The following is a 22,777-nucleotide window of genomic DNA, read 5'->3' as shown; positions in this document are numbered from 1 at the left end:
GTGGCATTGATATATCGATGATATTTTTATGATTTGGAGCGGGGGCCAAGACACTCTGGGAGTTTTCCTAAAGTGGTTAAACCTTCAAGACAGATTTATTAATTTCACTTTGTCTGTTGATCCAGATCAAATTCAATTTCTGGACCTTGCAATGTATAGAGCTACAGAGAATAAACTGGGCACAAACCTGTTTAGGAAAAACACTGACAAAAATACCTTGTTAGCATTCAATACATTCCACCCACAAAGTTTAAGAGAAAACATTCCCTTGGCCAATTACTCTGGATACGGTGCAAGTGCAGCAAAATGAAAGATTTTGATACCAACAGCAAACAGTTGAGTACCAGATCAAAAGAAGAGGGCTTTCCTTTGCATACTATTCAAAGAGCACGTAAAATAGCTTGTAACATTAATAGGCATACGTGCCTTGAAAAACAACCCAAACAACATGTGGAGAAAATCACCTGTGTGATATCTTTTTCACCCATAAGCCACCACCTCAGACATACTATTCTTAAAAACGGATGCATACCACACTCTGACAATTCCTCTATTAACAAACCACATTTTGCATTCAAAAGAACCCCCAATCTGAAAGATAAGCTAGTACATACATAAGAGCATACATGCCAACACTCCCGATTTAGGCGGGAGACTCACGATTTTTTATTGAAAAATCGGGCTATATTTTAGTGTCTCCCACCTAAAATAACGATAACCCCAATGCAATCCTATGGGGAAAGCACATGCTCCAGCCTGCTGTGGTGAAATCTCCCCCCCAGGGGCTCGCGAATGTTGGCATGTCTGTAAGAGCAACCTAAAGTTACATCAGCCTTGCAATTCAACCTTGTGGCATTAACCGCTAGTGATAGGTCATTTTAAATGCAGGAAGAGCTCTGTATGCAACCTAACCAAGGACATGAAGGAAGTGGATTTGAAGGGTAAGACATTGAAATTAAAATCTTTTACGAATTGCCTGGCCAAATGGGTGATATATGGGACAAAACGACCTTGTGACCTATTATATAGGCAAAACTAAAAGAGAAATTTGTCAGAGAATTTGCAAGCATCACTTTTGTATTAAAAAGCATATTGTTGATAAACCACTAGTTGCACACTTCAAGGAGAAGAAGCACAAAAATACTGATCTCCTTTTGTTCATCATCCAAACGGTAAAATACCCCCACGGATGGAGACAGAGATCTCATGTTGAGAAAATTGGAGCAAAAATTGATTTTTAATTTTTGACACTGTTAAAATGCCCTCAACATCGTCATAGAATGGAACCTATTTATCCTTTAACCACCAATTCATTCTGTATTCACAGAAGAGCTACATTCGCGTTGCTTTACCCTGCCTGCATGTTCCAGGCTTTTGAGTTAAAATGCTGCATATACCGGGAAGACTATACAATATGCTATTGGGTCTGCAACTATTCCCAATGAAAAAACCCATTCAAGATGGCGACCTGTAATGCCCTGCATTTACCCTACAGCAGCGTGCTAGTTTCTCGGCTTGAACGGTAAATATAAACCTAGTTCATAGCGTTCCTCGACCTAGCGCCTCATTTGTACAGCAGCGTATGAGGGATACGAAGAATATAGCCATACGGTTAATTGCTCTAAAACTAGACAAGTACGTTTACACAATGTAGTTGTGAATGTCTATCGAGTCTGAGACGACTTTTCATAGCGCTCCGACATGCAACGTGCGAACCAAGTAACTATATAACAACGCAGGATGTGTGTGTGTCCCCTTGCTGTATCGTTTACACAGGACAGCGCAAAGCGTCCTTCTAATATAGGCTATAGACATGTTTTTGATCACGTCTGAGAGATAGAGAGATATCGAATCAATACTACGTATGGTGCAGTGATAACATACAATTCAAAAGGATAAAGGCACTAAAATACTCAGTAGCATCATTGCTTATGACATGAATTAAATGTCGTGCGATACCAATATCGTTTGCACCTTTTCTGCTTGATTTTCAGCAATGCAGATCATCCTCCGATACCATTGGTTGGCGTGTATTCTAAAATTCTAACCCTACTCACAATAAATTAAAGGTAGGTGATCAGGAGTGTAGCTCAGTTTAACAGCGTCTTGGTAAAGCTCAGCTTTTAAATATTTTCCCTATGTCATTTTATCAATGTATTTTCCTCTAGGCAGAATAGCACACGATGGGAGAAGCACCTATTAATCCTTTACATCTTTTCTGTGCCCTGAAGATGGTTTAAAGGGTCTACATTTCAAAAGAAATAGATATGTCAATACTTTACCCCCTTTCATTCCAGAAACACATTATGTGTTGACACCTACAGGAGATCGCTGTGTTAATTGACATTGTAAATAGCTATCTCACGTGTGTTACTAACAGCACCAGAAATGAAATGATATCCCATTAACGGATGCATGTGATTTTGGAAACGTGTTTCCTTTTTTTATGTCATTGTTTTGATATATGTGTTATTAGGCAACGCATTCTACTTTGAATGTTCTTAAATGTGTTTGTCTTTTTTGAATACAATGCATTGAAAGTAATACTGACCTTACGGATTACTGAACACAAAAACCTGACCCCCTTCTTGTGCTTAGAGGTGGACTAGCTCTGTGGGATTTAGCATATTTCTTGTACTTCCCCTCACCCACAAGCCCCCCATAAACAAAAAAGAGGGCCTTTGGCTCTTATAGTGATTACAGCATCCAAGGAACTGACACGGAGATCTACCACTGCATAATTCCGCGTGTGGGTACTGGTCTCTTTTTATTAATGAGCTATGACATCAGGTGCAGAGCCCTGAAGTTTCCAGTGGCCATGCGTGGAAAGGACATGGTTGGGAAGGCCCTCCCGTTCTGTTTTACCCTCTGGGTTCTGGGGCCAATAGTTTATTTGTTTCCCATTTAAAATGCAAGAAAACTACAAGTTAGAGAATTCCAAGGAAACACAGGACTGGAAGGCCCTTTGACGGATGGCAATGAGAAACTTTAGAGCTCTGCAGAAGTCACTCGCTCATGCAAGAATGCATCTCTGTGGATGAGGATCCAAACTGGAGCCTGTAGCAAACACTGCATTGTACATAACACAGGTGAATACACAGAATCCAGCACAAAGCAATTATCCATATTACTAAGGTTACACTTGTCCCACCTGTGATGTAATGACTTCTGCCGTGCAGAAGTACAAGGATGAGTAGTGTTTAAGTGGCCTACTCAGCCCACACACGTCAACAAAACAAGAGTGACCCCAATCATAAAGGTGAAACACGGACAGTTAAGAGATATGCCTCCTTTGCCTTTTGTAGCAAGGTGGACCGAGGGCAGACTATTTATTTGTATTTATTTATTTATTATTTGTATTGCAACGAAAGCCTGCAGGCATCGGTGGGCACACATATAGACGCGGACTTACATAAAAGACAGGACATCATTGCCTACCATAGGCTATACTCTTAAGAGGGAATGTGAAACATTAACAACCCAGACAGAAAAGTACAAAAGTCTAAAATAAAGAACTATCCAATGAAGGTTTTATAAAAAATATGTGTACTTTAATTAAACACACCATATGAAAAAATACCTACGTAGAACAGCACTACACAAACCCCACCCATGTGGAAAGAATGCAGAATATGCAATAAATAAACAGATGCAGTCTAGAAAATGAAACAGTGATGAAAGGCAGTCAATAACCACAATGTTTCTAAAAGAATATGTTCTAGTGTGAGAAACGAGATTATGGGTGGCCTAAGTAGTTCTTGGGGACCAAATTTGGACCTGGGGGTGGTTTACAGTCAACATTACCATCTTGCTATTCTTGGTAGTTCTGCATTGAACCAGGTTTCGTGGTACTGTACGAGGGGTTTGAATTACATTTGGATGCAGTGAGTCACAGGGTAACAGACAGGCAGCAGGGGTGGAGTTGGGTTTGACGTGGGCACGCAGCAGTTTGAATTGTTCTGCGAAAGCGAGCTTCTGGTTTGAGCTGAGGCAACAACGTGCTCAGCTGATGTGGTGTGACAGTTACCTGGTTTGAGGATGCAGCAACAGAGGTCCGAAGAGTTTGAAGAAGTGCCAAAGGCAGCACCACATGTTTTGTTTGTTTGAATGCATTTGAAGACATTCGAAATGCAAGAGACCAGCAGTTTGGCTGCTTCAGTCGCTGTGAGTCCAAATCCAGGGGCTCAGAGATTAAAAGATCCTTGTTCTTGTTCTCCCAAACACCTGCAGGGGTCCTTCACTTTCAGTGAGGGCCTGGATACCGATGTACCTGGAAGAGTGGCAGGTTTGGCTGTTGCAGGTCGTAAACGTTCCCAGAAGACGTTTAGGGAGCAGACAACTGAAGGGCTTTGGAAAGGACTGTTAAACAGGGTACAACAAATTCTTCTTGAAGGTTTGAAGTCCAGAGAATAATCAGACAAGGATACCTACCTTGCTCTTTATCTTGCTGACAATTTTGATCTGTCAGTGGGTTTGATGGATACCGAGGCTGAGCCTCATTACTTAATTTCTCTGGTTGAAAGTCTAGTCACAGTTTGGATTGCTTCTTGATCTGTGTTATCTTGCCACAGTAGATAAGAAGTGGGAGACCCCCTCTTTCATAGTCAAACACCCACAGGTGATTGGACAAAATCAAGCCTGTTTTAAAGGGTCCAATCCATGTCCTTAAGACAAGTGGTCTTTGCCTTCTGATATCATAACTAAAGTGCTCTGTGGTAAAGGGAGTGGAGGGGATAGGAAGAAAAGAGATGTACAGAGAGAAACAAGATGGAGGAAATCTCCTCCAACAATGCTGAGCTCCCTCTGTCTATAGTAACTCTGCCTTCTTATCAGATCCATAATATCTAAAACCCTTTGGTATGCAACGCCCTGTTGTGAGGCTAGTGCTTTTGTAGGTATTGTGCACTTTCAGGATGGTTTCTGAGGACAACCCCTACTAAGGGACTTGTTACCCGAGCTCAGAAAGATCAAAGGCGAGGCACAGCCATTCATTCAGTATCTTGCCCTGCTAGTGGCAAGGCCAAGCTGTCTGGCCAGGATAGACATAATCCTTCAACAGCTGGCTTGTGAGCACACAACCTTCCCAAAGTAATGGAGACCGAGACGGGTACTGCATACCTGGAGTCTGCCACCTTACTGATTTGCGTGCCAGCGTGAGGCTCTTTTTATTAGGAGCACTTCATGACATGGCCATGACTTACAACTTAAAGGGGCCGTAACCGCAACACAGTCTTCGTATTTATACCTTTGACTGTTATCCAATGTACTCATTGAGTAAGTAAAGCCAGGTTGAAAACCATTCCTTTTCCTCAGCGCTTCCTGGCACTAGTGTATCAATGGCAGTTGAGGACTTCACACATGTTGTAACGGTTTATTGATAAGCCACCCTCAACACTGGGAGATCCTTCCCTCCCCGCTCAAGTGCTTATGCAACAAACTATTTAACAGCTTCTTTTTTAGCCCTATCTTAGACACATATCATGGCCCTTGGATCCCTCTCTTCTGAGGTAACAATCAGCCAGGAACCAGGCTGGTGTACGGGAAATATATTGGTATTTATTTAAATTAAAAGTAATAGAAATTAGCACAAACATTTCCAAAACCACCTTATCCATGGCACAACACAATCAACTTCTCTCAGCATAAATACATAACAAAAGTGAGTTAAAAAGAACACAATCACAATTCTTCCCTTTCTGCAAATTTCAATTCACGAAATAATTACACTGATCAGTCATGAAGGAAGTTATCAAGTGATGTTGTGTGATTTTGATTTTCCTGCTGGCTTAAAAGGCTAACAATAGGATTTCAAGACTGGTTCAAATACATATGGCAATTATGATTTTGCCCACATTTTTGGTTTAAAATAAACACAGGGTGATTAAATGGTTTGTTTTTCAGACCCCCCTTGCTGTGGTCTATGTTGGGAAGTCAGACAGAAAAATTGGAATCGTTTTGGGAAATTTGGTTTCAGACCCCCCCCTTTCTCAAAGGCCTGTGTTGGGGAAGCTGGATAAGAAGGTCAGAGTAATTTAAGAACAAAGACACCCCTCTTCCTTAAAGAAGTCAGGGTCAGCTGGACAACAAGGATTACCCAATTAATGTATACCCAATCGTTTTAAGCGCACACTGGGAAGTGAGCTTTGTTAATTTCAAATTTTAACAAAATTCACCCCGTAGTGTTCTGCCAAATGGGGAATTCATTAAATTAATATTTTTGGTTACAAAGGCTAACGATTTACACATTTTTGCCCCTACCCACTGTAAAGGGAAGGGATTCAAGGCAAGCAGACTCCCCCACGGTTTGGTTTCCCAGGGCTCAGTTCTACTTACATAGCAAGCCTCTGTTTAAGGTTCAGGAAAGCCAGCTGGATCTCAGGACACTCTGGAAAGATAGGGCAGGGGTCTGGTCACTCCACTCTCAAAGATGGCCTCCTGCTCTACACTATAGGACCCAGTCATCTTTGAGGCCTCCCTATAAATAGATAGCTCCACCCAGATGCACTCTCAGCAATCTCCTCTGGTGTCTCCTGCAGCTGTCAGATGGTAGTTTTCAGCAGCCTTCCTGATGGTCTGTCTCTTCTCTCTGGCCTCCTGTCTTTCTCCTTTTTCTGTGCGTCCTGTCCTAGTGCAGTCCCCCTTACATAGCAGCGATGACACTACCAATTTTACAATAATCCCTGCCATTACGGTTATCCATCTCTCTCTCCCCAAACCCAGCCTCCAAGTTAGGATTGGTTTAGGGGTCTGGAGCAACATATGGCAATTCCCATTTGTTATCATCCTTTTTTCACCTTTCAACTTTTTGGCAAAAACTAGTTATGTATTTCAACTCCATAATTTTACTAGCAGCAGCCAGACTAAACATATCTCCTGTTTGCGCTAATCAGGGGCAATTAGATAAGCCGGCCACCAAATCTGTATAATGTAGCACGGCCATGTGGCAGCTTTCTGACATTTCCATAAAAAGCACAACAGTTAAGAATATGTAAATTGTTAAGCATAACCCTAATTTCAGTTACCACCCGCTCAACAATCCTCACATTTGGAACATGTTCAGGTGAGCCAGAAAGCTAGTTTAACTGGCTCCTTCAGTTCCCAGAGTCACAGGAAAATTAATTTTAGTTCCCCAAAATCGTCTCGAAATTACATACAAAATGGTACATAGATTTAATCCATCCGCCTTATGATGGCTGAGAAAAAGGTCTAAATGATAATGGTCCTTTTAAATAAATTGTGAATCTTCATGTGGGACAACTGGTCCGGCTCCTACTTCCAGTCATTTGTTTTCACTGGGTCCGACTGTACCTTTATCAGTCTCCTTTGTGTTGGAAACTTGCTCTTTAAAGTGAGTGCCCCCATTTTCACACATATTAATCATGCTGCAGCTAAGGGTAACTTTGCTTTAAGAGCCAGCAGCTCTTCTGCCCGCAGCCAGCAAAAGGGTCTGCCTTGGGCTGAAATTTTTTTCATGAAGCAAAGCGGCTCTTCAAATGTCACTGGAGTTTTGTCAGTGAAACATAATATACATTGCTCTTTGTCAACCCACACATGTTTTGTTTTCTTGACATTTTTCTTGGAGCAGTGATATTTTTTTCACTTTTACTTTTTCAAACTGTTTTTATTTGCACAACGATGTGCAGGTCGTTTTTGTTTTCAATGTTTAAAAATCCTGTTTTCCATGTGACAGGGCTCTTTCCTCCTTCTTTTGTAAATTAAAATGCTGATTATCCATTGATAATGACAGGTAGGCCCTTCTTGAATTTTACTTGAAAAACAAAAACAAAGGCCAGCCATTTTTGTTTGTGTTTAAACTCCTGCCATTCATGTGAAAGGGACTTCTATTTGGGGCCTTTCAATGCAGCCCACATGCCCCCCCCCCTGTTCTTCCATGACTCTTTGTTGGGGAAGAGCAGGGCAGCGTGGGGTTTCATTAGGTGTAATTTCCCTCATCAGGGAGTGGGCACCCCAACCTCTCCTTCCATCTTTGGGTTGAGGGTGTGGCATGGCACCCCCTTTCTTCCTTCCTTTCCAGGTCCCTAGGGTTCTCACCGTACTCCACTCTCATCTCCAGGCTGGAAGTTAAGGAGGTTAGTTCTCTAATAAAAGATAGAAAAAGAGTTTCAGTACTTTTTACACACATTATTTCCCAGGAAGATGTACATAGAATTTACAAGAACAACAACATACAGTTATAACATGACATTTCCATTTCACAAAACACATTTTATTTATTTTCTTCATTTGTACAATAACACCAAGTAAATAACTCCCTGTTAATATATATGGTTTTTCATCCTTCCTTTTTATTCTTCAGATGGCTCCTCTGCTCGAATTTCATTTGGCTCATCAATCAGTCGTAAAGCGTGTAAGGGATGACAGCTTTTCAACTGGTTGATGTGGACACATTTTTCTTCTGTCATTTCTCCTTTTGGGATGCAGATCTTGTAAGCAACAGATGATATTTTATCTACAATTTCAAAGGCACCACGCCAAGGTGGAAGGTTTTTCCGCTCCTTGGTCTGATTCCTTTAAAAATTGTATAGGTAAGCCTTGTCACCTATTTCATATTCGTTATTGGAGGTCTTTAGATCATAGTAGGTCTTCAAGAGTACCAACAGCAACCGCAGACAGGTAGTATAGAAACTCCCAGAACCCCGTTGTTTGTGCATATTAAGTAGCTTTGGGTGTTCACCCTAAATTACAAGGGTAATCCAGACGTGGAACCCTTGCTCACTGTTCTTAGAGAGGCACAGCTCCACCTCACTGACAAGGCCCAACCAGGCTGAAACACGTGAGTGGGATTGCTGTTGGTACTCTTGTTCAGAAGAGAATTGCCAGGCATTTCGGTGCTGGACTGCCCTTGGGCAGGACAAAAAATTATATGTCGTGGACATTTCTCTTCTGTGAAAGGATGGTGAGCTAAAGACTCTGGTTGAGACTCTAACCCAGGATATAGGCCGGTAGTAGAGAAACTCCCAGAACCCCCTTTTTTGTGCGTAAGCCAAACAAGGAACATGGGAAAAGCTTCTTTTCAGTTGTTTAACTGCCTCAGATTGTTCCGTACCCCACTCCCACTTGACTCAGGCCTTTAATAAATGGACCAAGGGTGGAGTGACCTCTGCGTAGTCTTCAATTAACTTTTGGCTATAATTAGTAAGTCCAAAAAGGCTTCTTAATTCTCAGAGAGTGGTAGGGTCTTTTAATTTTGATTAGGCTTCCACCTTCTTCGCCTGGGGATTAAGACTCTCATGTGTGATCTAGTGCCCTAAGAAGTTCACCCGGGTCTTAAATCACTGTGCCTTCTGAAAGGACAGTTTTGCTTTGCCCTTCTACAACTGGGTTAGAACATAGCAGATTTCTGCTATGTGTTCCTCCATAGTTAAGCTTTTGATCAAAACATCATACAGATAGACAAGGTTTCCCCTTTCACCCTGGCCTTATGTAGGAAGATGTTGGACTCATTGCCACAGTTTATGTACCCAAAGGAGGTTCAGGTCCACGTGTACTGCTGCCCCCAAAGGTAAAGGCAAGCTTGTACTGGTCTTCCCTACTCACAGGTAATGTCCAGTAACCGTTGGTCAGGTCAATGGGAGTGTACATCTTTGACCCTTGGATCTGGGCCAGTCCCTTATTGATGTAGGGAAGGGGCCATCTTGACATGTGGACCCATTTGTTCAGCTCCCTCAGGTCTGCACATAGTCTCCATTGGCCATTTGATTTAAGGATCCCTAGCACCAGGTTGTTGAAGGTACTGTGGATCAGACAAATTATCCCATGGGATTCTAAATTCTTAATAATCTCTGTGAGTGACTGCATGGATGAGAGAGGTAACCAGTATTTTTTCACAAATATGGGAGTCATCTCGGGGTCCGTGGGAATGGTGGTTGAATGAATGGATGTGCGTCCACAGTCATATGAGTCCACTGAAAAGATATCTTGGAATTCCAGGAAGACCTGTTTTAGCTTTTGGCTTTGCTCCTAGGTCTCAAAGGCATCAGCCAGATTGATCCTTACCGCTACCATCTGCTTGAAACCTGGAAAGACCCCTGGCTTGGCAATTTCAGCGATATCCTTGAGTTGGTTGGAGAGATCTCTTTTGATGGTGTTGACCTGGACAGGGGAGTCTAGGTGGGGGTCCTTAACTCTGAATACTACCTCCTCCCTCCTAATGTCACAGGTCACCTCTTGCACACAATAGGGGCAGGAAGAGTACACCAGGAAATTCCCCCCTCATGCCTAGTAAAAATCTTTTCTGGAGGAATACCGTTGCTGATGTAGAAACAGTTGTTTAGGATTGGTCCGATAATTTCATCACCTGAATCAATAGAATAATGTTGGGCATCAACCGCCATTCCAATAAAGGTGTCTGCACCCAAAGTGATACTTCAAGGGTTGCTGTTATCCACCAATATTCGAATGGTGTTGTGTTCTAAGTCTGCTAGATGTGTCGGATTTAAATATAAACCTTGTTGTTGGAGATGGGAATTTAGATTTATATAAATCTATATATATAATTCTGTATATAGTTCTGTCCTCACTTAATTTTGAGGGGAAGAGTAAATTGTCGCACCTGTTCTAGGGTGGTAACCTCCTCTCACACTTGAACTTCAACCGCATAAGGCAGAAATTGAGCTGACCGGAACACTTTTTTAATGTTGTCAAAGTCCATGGGGTTACTCCCCAGTCAGGACCAGGATTTATTATTAGTTAGGTCCAAATTGATTCTGAATCGATCGAGAATGTCACTTCCCAGATAAAAGGCAGAAGGGACCTCTCTCACGACCCAACAATTATGGTCTATGCTTTTGTTGCCAATGGACATTTTTAGCATACCCCCTTCCCATTTGTAATCAACTTAAATGTGGCAATGGTCTGATCATTTGGGAGTTTCCTGAATAATTCTTCGCTGATGAAGCTCCTTCCATTATTCAGGCATACTCTGGCAAGCACTGGTTCGTCTCCACCATTGAACTGAATCGGGAAAACAACTGCTCGCCCTTTTTCTGAATGTCTGTCAGACTTTGAGCAGACATTCCTTGTCTGGTTTCATAGGACTCAAGGTTTATTCTGATTTTGGACTCTTGTAAAATGTTAGGGTGTTCCCTTACAGTGTCGATTGCCACTTAAAACTGGGAGGAAGGTTGATTTTCAAGAATGGAGAAGGGTTCCCATCACCAGTCTTTTCTCCTACAGAGATGACAGTGATGTCTGGGGCTTGTTTTTTTTAAATGGAACTCTACATTCACAGAGCGTTGATCAATTATGTTACAGGTACCACTCATGCTTACATAATTGGTACTAATTTTTTAGTTGATAGGGCGGTTAGTCTGAGTCCAGAGACCCTGTTTACACAGTCGATCAGAGGTTATAACCTCCTGAGGAGATCGTTCCCCGTAAAGAAGGTGTGCCCTCTGGAGTCACAACGATCACCAGATGTTTCAGCCGGTGCCGTCCAATTTTGATGTCCAGATCCACAGTCGCTTTGACGGAAATATAATTTCTGTCAAAATTGTGGAGTTGTCTGGGAAGTAGTGTGATTGGAATTTGGTGGCCCTCCCCCCGTCCTGAGTTTAGTTGGTCAAAGGCCTTTTTTGACAGCAGGGTGGCTTTGGATCCAGTGTCCACCAGAGCTGTTAACCTTGCACCTTAATCGATGCATAAAATTGACCTTCTTTCTCCTCCAAGGTGCAAAGAAAGTGTGAGTTTTTTGACAGCCGGCGGTCATTTTCTTATTATTGAACTCTGACACTGTGTGATCTTGGGCAATTTTGTGTGGCAGAGTTCGCAAATCTGTAAAACAATCTTTGCAACTTGCAATGAGAGTTGTTGGGGAATCCTCCTTTTCCCTGGCTCCTTGGCTGTCCCCTGTTACCTGGCAACAGTTCTCAGAACCTGTTTGGAGAAAGGATACCCCCTCCATTTCACTTCTGTGTGACTCACATATTTAGGGTTGAATAGATTCTGCTTCTGGTTCGGTCTCAATACGTAACCTGTCCCACTTAGAGTCTTTTGGTACCCATATTTCTTTGGGATTTTGTAAAGAGAAGATCTTACCTGAATCCTCCAGGGATTCTTCTCTTTCAATGGGTATAATCCGGAGTTCCTCCACAAAGTGGGTTCTTCTTTGGCCTCTCCTACTTACCCTTTGCTTTTTGGGATCTAACATTTTGGGGGTAGAAGACTCTTTCGGGCTGAGAGGGTTTTAGGGGTTTTGTTTGGGTGAAAAAGAAAGCTTCTTCAAGGGTTTGGCATCTCCCCTCCATCCAGGCTCCCTCCTCTGGAACCTGTGGTTTGTCGGAGGTTTCCCCCATCATTTTCCCCCTGGGGCATCAGACCTGGGTGTTGGGGAATTCTGGGAAGCAGGGTTAGACTGCGAGTTGGACTGAGCCCTCAGCATGTCATACCTCTGCTGCTCCTGAAAGGGGTAACTGTCCCTTCTCCCGGAATAGCTCGGGTACTGGAAATTCACCCCATACATTTCTATCCTGGATCTCCCTTCACCCAGGTTCAGGGATCTATTGTCCTGCAACCGGAGAGAGAGAGGAGGATTGTTTTGGAAGTTCTGGTTTGGGGGTATATTGGGGGAAAAGTTCAGATTGGGAGGCAGAGTGATACTTCTCTCCTGAGGGAAGTTTGGAGGGAAGTTTCCCGGGGCAGTACTTACCTGATTATTTCCCGCCTGGGGAGTGTATACATACTCCAGGATTGGTTTAGTACCCTTGTACCTAGGACTTATACAGGTGACAGAGTCCTAGGGATCATTTTTCTGAGCCCCCCTGATTACCATTCGATTGGGCTTGGTTGGGGGATCCCTTCTGCTTTCCATTTTGCTTGTTGGCAGGAGGCTTACTTTTAGGCCCTCTGGTGGCTAGTTTTTACCTCCGCCACTTTTGCTGCAGCAGGTGTGTTAGATGGTTTGGGGGTTTTGAGAGTATTTTTACTCTACGCAGGCTTTTCGACCTCATGAATCCTGGTGGCCTGCTCAATCACCCAATCCAGGGTCCTATGCTCCTACAAATAATGCACCAATCAAGTCATTATGTATTTAGGGAGAGCATGGAAATCTGTAGTTATGAACTCCCTACTATTTATGTTCGCCACCGCCGGGAAGTCTGAGCAAATGCGTGCTTTAGCTCCTGCACAAACTCCCTAGGGATAGACAACAAGAAATGCCACTGAACAGCTACCCACCTGCACACGCACTAGGTGTGTCTAGTTGCAAACGGTGCTACCAATCATGTCAATCAACGGATCAAGACAGGAACAATAGAGATGAACATTTTTTTAATCAAGGAGTATAAAAACACTCGGAACAATTTCCATATAAAAAGACAAAAATGCATTTTGTTTACACAAGATATCACATAAAACAACATTCTGTGAAAGTCACTGATTGCAATGAATCAAAACTACCACAATTCCCATTTCTAACAATATTGTGAGGTTAGTAAGGGTGTGTGGTGGACATTTGGCTGTTTTATATGTCCCTAATTCTTATAACTTGTCCTTGGCTCTGTCGACACAGAGAAATGTGTTTCTGGGAACTGGCAACAATTTTTGTAAAGCACTCTATAGCCAACTTAAACCGCTATTAGATGTGTGCTGAACCCGTCTTCAGGACGTTAAATGATGACACCAAGAATTTGATGTCGAAAAAGGTTCATTGGTTGACCCTTCACATTATGGCAATCTAAAAAACCAAAACAGAAAGAGCGTATTGGTAACATAATTAAAAACCTAAAGTGGGGTATCATGTCTCTATACGTGTGCACAAGCAACTATTGACACTAACCTTCTCATTACTTCATTGGCGTGTGTGGCATCGAATTGGGTAGGCATGTAGACCAAATTCGAACGTTAAGGCTGTGGATTCTCACAGTCGTTGGAACTGAAAAGCAAATATGAGATGGACCTTGTAAACTCAATCTTGCAATTTTGCTTCTGCTTTTTGTTTTTTACTTTTTTGCACAGATTGGTGCAAGTTATGTGATAAATGCACAGCAATCCGAAGCTGATGAAAGGGCCCAATATAGACTATCTGTTGGACATTCATTTACATTTTGTATTTTCAACCTGCTTGGGATGTTTCCATCGCGTGTAAAGTGAAGAGCTGAAATCATCGATTTACCTTCAGCAAATGGAGATAATTCCTCCGATGACCTCACCAGCCGCGGAATGCACGTGGTGTTCCCAGCGTTAGAAAAGATTGCCGTGGATACGATTTCTGGAAAAAATGCTCAGAGTAAATAACTCGAAGCATTGCATTCAACTTAAACGTTATTTTGTAACGGATGCATTCGTGCGCTTACCTTCTTTGTATATCTTTGTTGGTTTGGTTGCCACACTGTCCGTTTTCGCAGTGGTTTCTAATTGAAACAACCGGATATAACTTCACGGATGTGTTGTGAAACTAGACTGTGACTGAAGGAGCAATCAATATGGTGCAGATTGTGCGCCATCTTGAAGACAAAAATGGCGACTGTACCTAAGAAAGTCTGGGTTGAAGGCATTCTTAACACAAAAGAAAAAGCTCATTCGAACTGAGTCCCATGGTCAACTCATGGTTGAATACCTTAAGGCGGGAGTTATTCCAGAAGGCCTCCAGGTCAAAAATATTCCTCGGGTATTTCTAGATAACCCAAAGTTCATGGCAGGGTTCAGTGGGGTGGGCAACAAATGCTCCAGGGACTGGGTAATTATAGTTATTTCTACGGCAGAAGAGGAGGCAAAACAACAAAAAAGAACTAGCCATCCTAGAAAAAAAGATTTCAGGTGAATCCATTATTCCTGAGACCAAGACACTGCTTGAAAAACTGCAAGAGGAAATGGTGAAATTTAAAAAATTCACCATAGACAAAAAAAATTGGAAATTAAAAAAAGATATACAAAATTACAAAGAAGAAACCACCTATCCATACTTGGTGCCAGGGTTTTTTCAATCAATGAATGCCAACCAAGGCCCCCCACGAGGCCCCAATTGGCCAAAACCTCATAAGAAATTTGTCTCATTTTCGAACTCAAGCAAAAGCAGTGACAGGCCAGTTTTTTCAAGGACGGGGCAAAAGAGGCAAAATGCGACAGCCAGGCAACCACGGGATGCGCACCCGCCAATGGCAACCACCCCCCCAAACTTGGTAACTCCAACACCAGGGATTCCAATTTTCAATTTGAGTCAACACACCTTGACTCCAATTGAAATCAATCTTTTAAGCAAAGGTTTGTCTTTCGTGCCAACTAATAAAGCCAACCTGTTCCAAACTGAAATCGAGATGCCCAACTTCTTTCGCATTGTAAGATTAAAATATTTCTTCCGGGACAAGGATCCTATGGGTCAAGAATCAAAAAGTGCAACAGGTCTTAAGCCTCCCTCCGTTTTTATACCATTGACATCTATGGTTTCACCTGAGATCATTAGTTTCAAAAACAAAGTGCTTCGAGAGATGAAAACTCTTATTAAAACAAAAAACAGATGTATTAACAATCTCTCGAAGGAAGAAAAACTAGCTCTCACTGGTTTAGAAACTAACAACCTCTTTGTGATTAAAGCTGCTGATAAGGGTGGTGGAGTGGTGTTATGGGACACTCAAAAATACAAAGCTGAAGTCAATAAACAACTAGAAAATAGAAATTTCTACAGACAGCTCATGGGCAATCCAACAAACATCATACGGGATGAAATTAGCAGCCTTTTGCTACATGCATCCAATGAAGGCTGGATTGATGATGATGAAAAGGCGTTTCTTACAACAAGTCATCCCACGATTCCAGCCCTATATTGCCTTCCAGAAATTCACAAAGATGCCCTCAATCCACCAGGGCACCCTATTGTAGCTGCAATTGGCTCTTTATTAGAACCGTTGTCTACTCACACAAACTCTTTCCTTAGACCTTTTGTATTGAAAATGAGGTCATATGTCCAAGACACCACCAGCATGATAATAATTGTCAGCAACCTTGTTATGGATCAGAGCGATATTTTGGTCACACTAGATGTTGAATCGCTATATACTAGTATTCCCCAATTGCAATGGATCAAGATTATACACAGGGATCTCGAAAAAAGAGAAGATTTGTCAGTTCCATCTGACTTCATTTGTGAATGTATAAAAATAGCATTGGTCAATAATTTTTTCATGGTGGAAGATACATTTTACCAACAGCTACACGGGACAAGCATGGGTGCGACCTTTGCTCCCCATCTAGCCAATTTATTCATGGACAATTTAGAACATAGATCTGTGTACCATGAAAATAATCCCTTCAAGATGCAAACAAAATCTTGGCACCGTTATATAGATGACGTGTTCTTATTGTGGCATGGCAGTGAAACAACCCTAACAGAATTTCTTGTCTGGTTAAATTCACAAGATCCATGTATCAAATTCACCATGAATTTTGATCACCAAAAGATAGCCTTTTTAGACCTAGAGATCTATAAAACATCTTCTGACAATTTAAAACCACTTTATATAAGAAGCAAACAGACAAGAACACTTTGCTGTCATTCAAAAGTTTCCACCCGCAATCATTGCGAGAAAACCTTCCTTTTGGGCAATTCCTGCGTATTAGACACAATTGTTCAACAAAGCAAGAGTTTGACAGCAACAGCCAACATTTGTCTCACAGATTAAAAGAACAGGGATATCCTCCATGCATCATCCGACGATCAATTAAAAGGGCACGAAACACCAATAGATCCCACTGTCTGGAAAAACAAGAAAGGGTCCAGGCGGATAAGATCACATGTGTTTCCACTTATTGCCCGATCAGCAACGACTTACTTTTTGAAACATTGGACTCTGATCTGAACAACCTCCACCCCGCAACAAACAACACTATGGCACATGCCACCAGTCAGCGGCCATTTCAAATGTGGAAACTGCTCTGTTTGTGGTTTGACTACAAATCTCAAATCCGTTAACTTAAACGGTCGGATCTGGCACCTAAGTAACTTTACGTATTGTAATACACCATGGGAACTTTATGCCATCACCTGCCCATGTGGGCTTATATATATCGGTAAGATGAAGAGACCCATTAAGCAGAGGATCTGTGAACATCGCTCATGCGTAAAAAACTCAGTGCCCGACAAACCACTAGTAGCCCACTTTGTAAAAGCCAAACATAAGGCCAAAGATATAGAGTGGTTCATAATTCAAACTGTGCCAGCCCACCCCCCGGGGGAGACAGAGATCGAAAACTAAGACAACTTGAGCAAAAAGGGATGTATAACCTTGATACTGTACAGGCCGGCCTCAACATCGAGATAGAGTGTTCCTTTTTTTGCATAAATGATCCTTTGTCTTGCACAAATGATCTATTAGACATTGTTCAGGTCCAATACATATTGTCCTGATCCCTTCAACAGAAAAGACCATAATAGATGTAAAAATTCAGTTGAATTATGCCTTCAACCCAGACTTTCTTAGGTACAGTCGCCATTTTTGTCTTCAAGATGGCGCACAATCTGCACCATATTGATTGCTCCTTCAGTCACAGTCTAGTTTCACAACACATCTGTGAAGTTATATCCGGTTGTTTCCATTAGAAACCACTTCGAAAACGGACAGTGTGGCAACCAAACCAACAAAGATATACAAAGAAGGTAAGCGCACAAATGCATCCGTTACAAAATAACTTTTAAGTTGAATGCAATGCTTTGAGTTATTTACTCCAAGCATTTTCTTCCAGAAATCGTATCCACGGCAATCTTTTCTAACGCTGGGCACACCACGTGCATTCCATGGCTAGTGAGGTCATCGGAGGAATTATCTCCATTTGCTGAAAGTAAATCTATGATTACAGCTCTTCACTTTACACGCGATGGAAACATCCCAAGCAGGTTGAAAATACTAAATGTAAATGAATGTCCAACAGATAGCAGTCTATATTGGGCCCTTTCATCAGCTTCGGATTGCTGTGTATTTATCACATAACTTGCACCAAGCTGTGCAAAAAAGTAAAAAACAAAAAGCAGAAGCAAAATTGCAAGATTGAGTTTACAAGGTCCATCTCATATTTGCTTTTCAGTTCCAACGACTGTGAGAATCCACAGCCTTAACGTTCAAATTTGGTCTACATGCCTACCCAATTCGATGCCACACACGCCAGTGAAGTAATCAGAAGGTTAGTGTCAATAGTTGCCTGTGCACACGTATAGAGACATGATACCCACTTTGGGTTTTTAACTATGTTACCAATACGCTCTTTCTGTTTTGGTTTTTTAGATTGCCATAATGTGAAGGGTCAACCAATTAACCTTTTTTGACATCAAATTCTTGGTGTCATTTAAAGTCTTGAAGACGGGTTCAGCACACATCTAATAGCGGTTTAAGTTGGCTACAGAGTGCTTTACAAAAATCGTTGCCAGTTCCCAGAAACACATTTCTCTGTATCGACAGAGCCAAGGACAAGTTATAAGAATTAGGGACATATAAAACAGCCAAATGTCCACCACACACCCTTACTAACCTCACAAAATTGTTAGAAATGGGAATTGTGGTAGTTTTGATTCATTGCAATCGGTGACTTTCACAGAATGTTGTTTTGTGATATCTTGTGTAAACAAAATGCATTTTTGTCTTTTTTATATGGAAATTGTTCCGAGTGTTTTTATACTCATTGATTAAAAAAAGTTCATCTCAATTGTTCCTATCTTGATCCATTGATTGACATGATTGGTAGCACCGTTTGCAACTAGACACACCTAGTGCATGTGTAAGTGGGTAGCTGTTCAGTGGCATTTCTTGTTGTATATGCCTGTATTTGGTCCTCAGCCACACAGCCCCCTAAAAAAGAGGACCCCGTAGCTCTAATTGCTTGTATTCCAAACTCTCTAGCGGCCTGATCTTCCCCACACTGCAAGTTATATGCAGCCTTACAGGCCTCTTGTGGGTTCTTATGGGTGGACAAAAAAAATCAGTATGGCCGACTTCTAAGTGGATCATTTATGATGATCCTGGTCCTCCAGTCCGGCAATGAAACTGGAGTACTCAGGTCTGAACGTCTATTTTGCAAATGCTATACAATTCACATCATTCCTTCACTGTCTTTTTCTTCCTATGCACCTGAATCCATTCACCTTCTGACTCAGAGCTGCTAGTGGTAATCCGTCCATGTCTTCTAGGTGCTCCCTATCTCTATGAGACTGAGAATATCTCCCAGAACCACAGGGTCTGGACCCCTCTCGCCTAGACCAAAGTGAACTCTCAGGGTCACTCTTCCTGGAGTTCCTTTTAGGCTTAGGAGAGTACCCAGTTTCCTCATCCCTCGTACCAGGGAGTCTGGGGAATTCATTCCTTCCCCTGAATACACTGAGGTTACGGGTCTGGCTTTTCTCCTTCAGCAAAATGGGCAAGTTGGTCTCTTTGTAATTGCATTTTCAGCCAATCTAACTCCCTGACTTTCTCCTCATTAAGGTTTTCATGGTCTGAAGTACTTACCATATTATTCCTTACTTCCCAGGACACCCTGCTCAGGCCACATTCCTTCTGTGTGGTAGAGATGAATACTCGCCAATATCATACAGGGACTGGTCTTCTTGATCAGCTGAGCTAGGCCTGGGTAAATCTAATCGCCTCATGTCACCCTGCTCTTGATAGCTGGCAGGCATGCGGTCAGTCCCCATTTGTGCGCAAGAGGTTGTAAATGACTGGCATGAGGCCCCTGTTGGGAAGGGTGCCCCACCTTGATCAGTGGGCCTTGTCCTATATCTTGATTGGTCAGGGTGCCTCAGGTCCTTTTTATAATTGTCGATTTCCTTGGTAGGCTCTCACACCTGTGTCTCTCTTTATTTATTTGCTGATCCTTTGTTTGCTGCACCTCCTGCTGGAGTGATTAATTTTCCCTCTGTGAGCCTTGTAAACTGCGTGCATATTCAAGGTGCTTTTCCTTGAGGAGACTAATCTCTTCCTAATGTTTTTCCCTACATTTTCTGCCTCTAATAGTTCAGCTTCTATTTATCTCACTCGCTTCCTTTCTTCTCTAATTCTGGCCCGTTCCTGAGAACCTGATTGTTCCTTTTCTACCTCTATTTCCAACTGATTTATCCTCTGTAATAGGACACTGTTATCCTGATTCAAGAGGCCTTTTTTCTGAGCCAGCTGCGTCCTTTGTTGTTTCGGAGTACTTACCTGCTAATGTATCTGATCAAAGTCATTTTGGGAATTAATCCCTTTGATAATTAATTGACTATTTTCAGTTTTCAATTGTTTTATTTCTGATTGGAATGCGATAATTTACTCCAAGAACACTCTATTAAGGGTAGATTGGTCATGTAGCTTGTGTTGCAATGCGCTCAGATTTTCTACACACTCCTTTTGTGAATTTGTTCAGTGCAGAAAAATTGGTTTCACGCTCTGCACTCTCTTGACGCAGTGTTTTTAACTCAGCTTTGTGTTGTTGAACAAGATCCTGGGCCTTTGTCAGGTCTCTAGTCTGATTCATCCTACTAGCTTAACTATTTTGCTAACGCTCTTCTACTAACAGCAAATGAAAATATAACTGAGCAGTTAGCCGAGTCATTTGCAGCTGTTCATCATGAGCAGTTGTGGTCATATAAAATGCTTCAAGTGCTTTGTGCAATATTCTGGCTTCAAGCCAAATATCATTGCTTACTGAAGTAACTTCCCACACAATTCTGGTTTGCCAGTTTACAGCATCGTCCTCAACCCATTCTACTCTGAGAAATAATTTAGTGAGGAGATGCTCCTGTACACTAGTCATTTCCACAATTGGCTTTTTGCACTTTACTAAATCTTTGTCTATGAATGGGCAAAATCACCCTGTTCCTGCTTGATTTCGTCACTCAAATAAATTCTCACACACTCTTAATTTTTTTACCTATATGCTTCCGTGGAACTCAGGAGGCAAGTCCTAGCAGCACTTTAACAAAACAAAGATGACTTTCCCTCCACCGTAATGCAATTACATCAAACGGAATAGACTGTCACAATGTACTTGTCATGGGTCAGGAATATGAAGCTGAATCCTGGCCCGAGACCCCAATTTGTAACAGTTTATTGAGAAGCCACCCTCAACACGTGGAGTTCATTCCCTCCACGCTCAAATGGTTATGCAACAAACTATTTAACAGATTATTTTTTTTTGCCCTATCTCAGTCACATATCATGCCCCTTGGACCCCTCTCCCCTGAGCTAACAATGAGCCAAGAACTAGACTGGTTTACAGGAAATAAATGAGCATTTATTTAAATTAAAAGTAATAGAAATTAGCACAAAACATGTTCAAAAAACTTTATCCGTGGCACAAAACAATAAACTTCTCTCAGCATAAAGAAATCACAAAAGTGAGTTAAAAAGAACACAATCACAATTCTTCCCTTTCTGCAAATTTTAATTCACAAAATAATTACACTGATCAGTCATGAAGGCAGTTATCATGTGATGTTGTGCGATTTTGATTTTCCTGCTGGCTTAAAAGGCTAGCAGTGGGATTTCAAGATTGGTTCAAATACATATGGCAATTATGATTTTTCCCACATCTCCGGTTTAAAATAAACACAGGGTGATTTAGCGATTTGTTTTTCAGACCCCCCCCCTTGCTGCTGTCTATGTTGGGAAGTCAGATAGAAAAATTTGAATGATTTGGGGAATTCTGGATTTCAGACCCCCCTTTCTGAAAGGCCTGTGTTGGGGAAGCTGGATAAAAAGGTTGGACTAATTTAAGAACAAAGACACTCCTCTTCCTTAAAGAAGTCGGGGTCAGCTGGACAACAAGGATTACCCAATTAATGTATAGGCTATAGTTTTCAGTGCACACTGGGAAGGGAGCTTTGTTTCATAGACTAAGGATCTACACAGTTTTTCCCCCATGCCCACTATAAAGGGAAGGGATTCAAGGCAAGCAGACTTCCCCCACCTTTTGGTTTCCCAGGGCTCAGTTCTACTTACATAGCAAGCCTCTGTTTAAGGTTCAGGAAGTCCAGCTGCATCTCTGGACACTGTGCAAAGATAGGGCAGGGGTCTGGTCACTCCACTCTCAAATATGGCCTCCCACTCTCCACCATAGTACACAGTCAGCTTTGAGGCCTTCTTAGAAATAGGCAGCTCCATCCAGATGCACTCTCAGCAATCCCCTCTGGTGTCTCCTTACAGCTGTCAGATGGTAGGTTTCAGCAGCCTTCCTGATGGTCCGTCTCTTCTCTCTGCCTTTCTCCTTTTTCTGTGTGTCCTGTCCTAGTGCAGTCCCCCTTATATAGCAACGATGATGCCACCAATTTTACAATCTTGGGGAAGTACCCTGCAATAATCCCTGCCTGTAGGATTGGACAGTTACCCTTCTCTCTCCTGCCAAACCCAGCCTGCAAGTCAAGAATGGTTAAGGGGTCTGGAGCTACATATGGCAATTTCGATTTGTCATTGTCCATTGTTCTCGTGTCAACTTTTTGGCAAAAACTAGTTTTGAGAACTGAGAAAAAGGCCTAAATGATAAAAGTCCTTTTAAATACATTTTTCTCAACCATCATAAGGCATATGGATTTCATTTATTCAGCATTTTTAATGTAATTTCCAGACGATTTTGGGGATATACCATTCATCTTCCTGTGGCTCTGGGAACTGTAAGGGCCAGTTAAAATAGGTTTCTGGCTGATCTGAACATATTCCAAATCTTCATGTGGGACAAATGGTCCTGCTCCTGCTTCCGGCCATTTGTTTCCACCGGATCATCTTGTACCTTTATCAGTCTCCTTTGTGTTTGTTTTGGATTTAAAGACACGGCACACTCCAGACCAAGACTCTTTCCACTGGCCAGG

General features: G+C 42.0%; 1 protein-coding gene across 1 annotated transcript in view; it reads left to right on the top strand.

The window, feature by feature from the left end:
* Window positions 1–1,549: 1,549 nt before the first annotated feature.
* Window positions 1,550–22,777, top strand: part of ANKH (ANKH inorganic pyrophosphate transport regulator) — a 759,848-nt gene continuing 738,620 nt past the window's right edge. The window contains exons 1-2 of the mRNA XM_069620449.1: window positions 1,550–1,635; window positions 1,995–2,069. The gene's annotated coding sequence lies outside the window, so the exon portion shown is untranslated. The remainder of the gene's footprint in view (window positions 1,636–1,994; window positions 2,070–22,777) is intronic.

This window comes from Ambystoma mexicanum, chromosome 5q (assembly GCF_040938575.1).
Source record: "Ambystoma mexicanum isolate Mex_15411 chromosome 5q, UKY_AmexF1_1, whole genome shotgun sequence".
NCBI lineage: Eukaryota > Metazoa > Chordata > Amphibia > Caudata > Ambystomatidae > Ambystoma > Ambystoma mexicanum.
The sequence above is the reverse complement of the archived record's forward strand: the minus strand, read 5'-3'. Positions and strand labels throughout refer to the sequence as shown.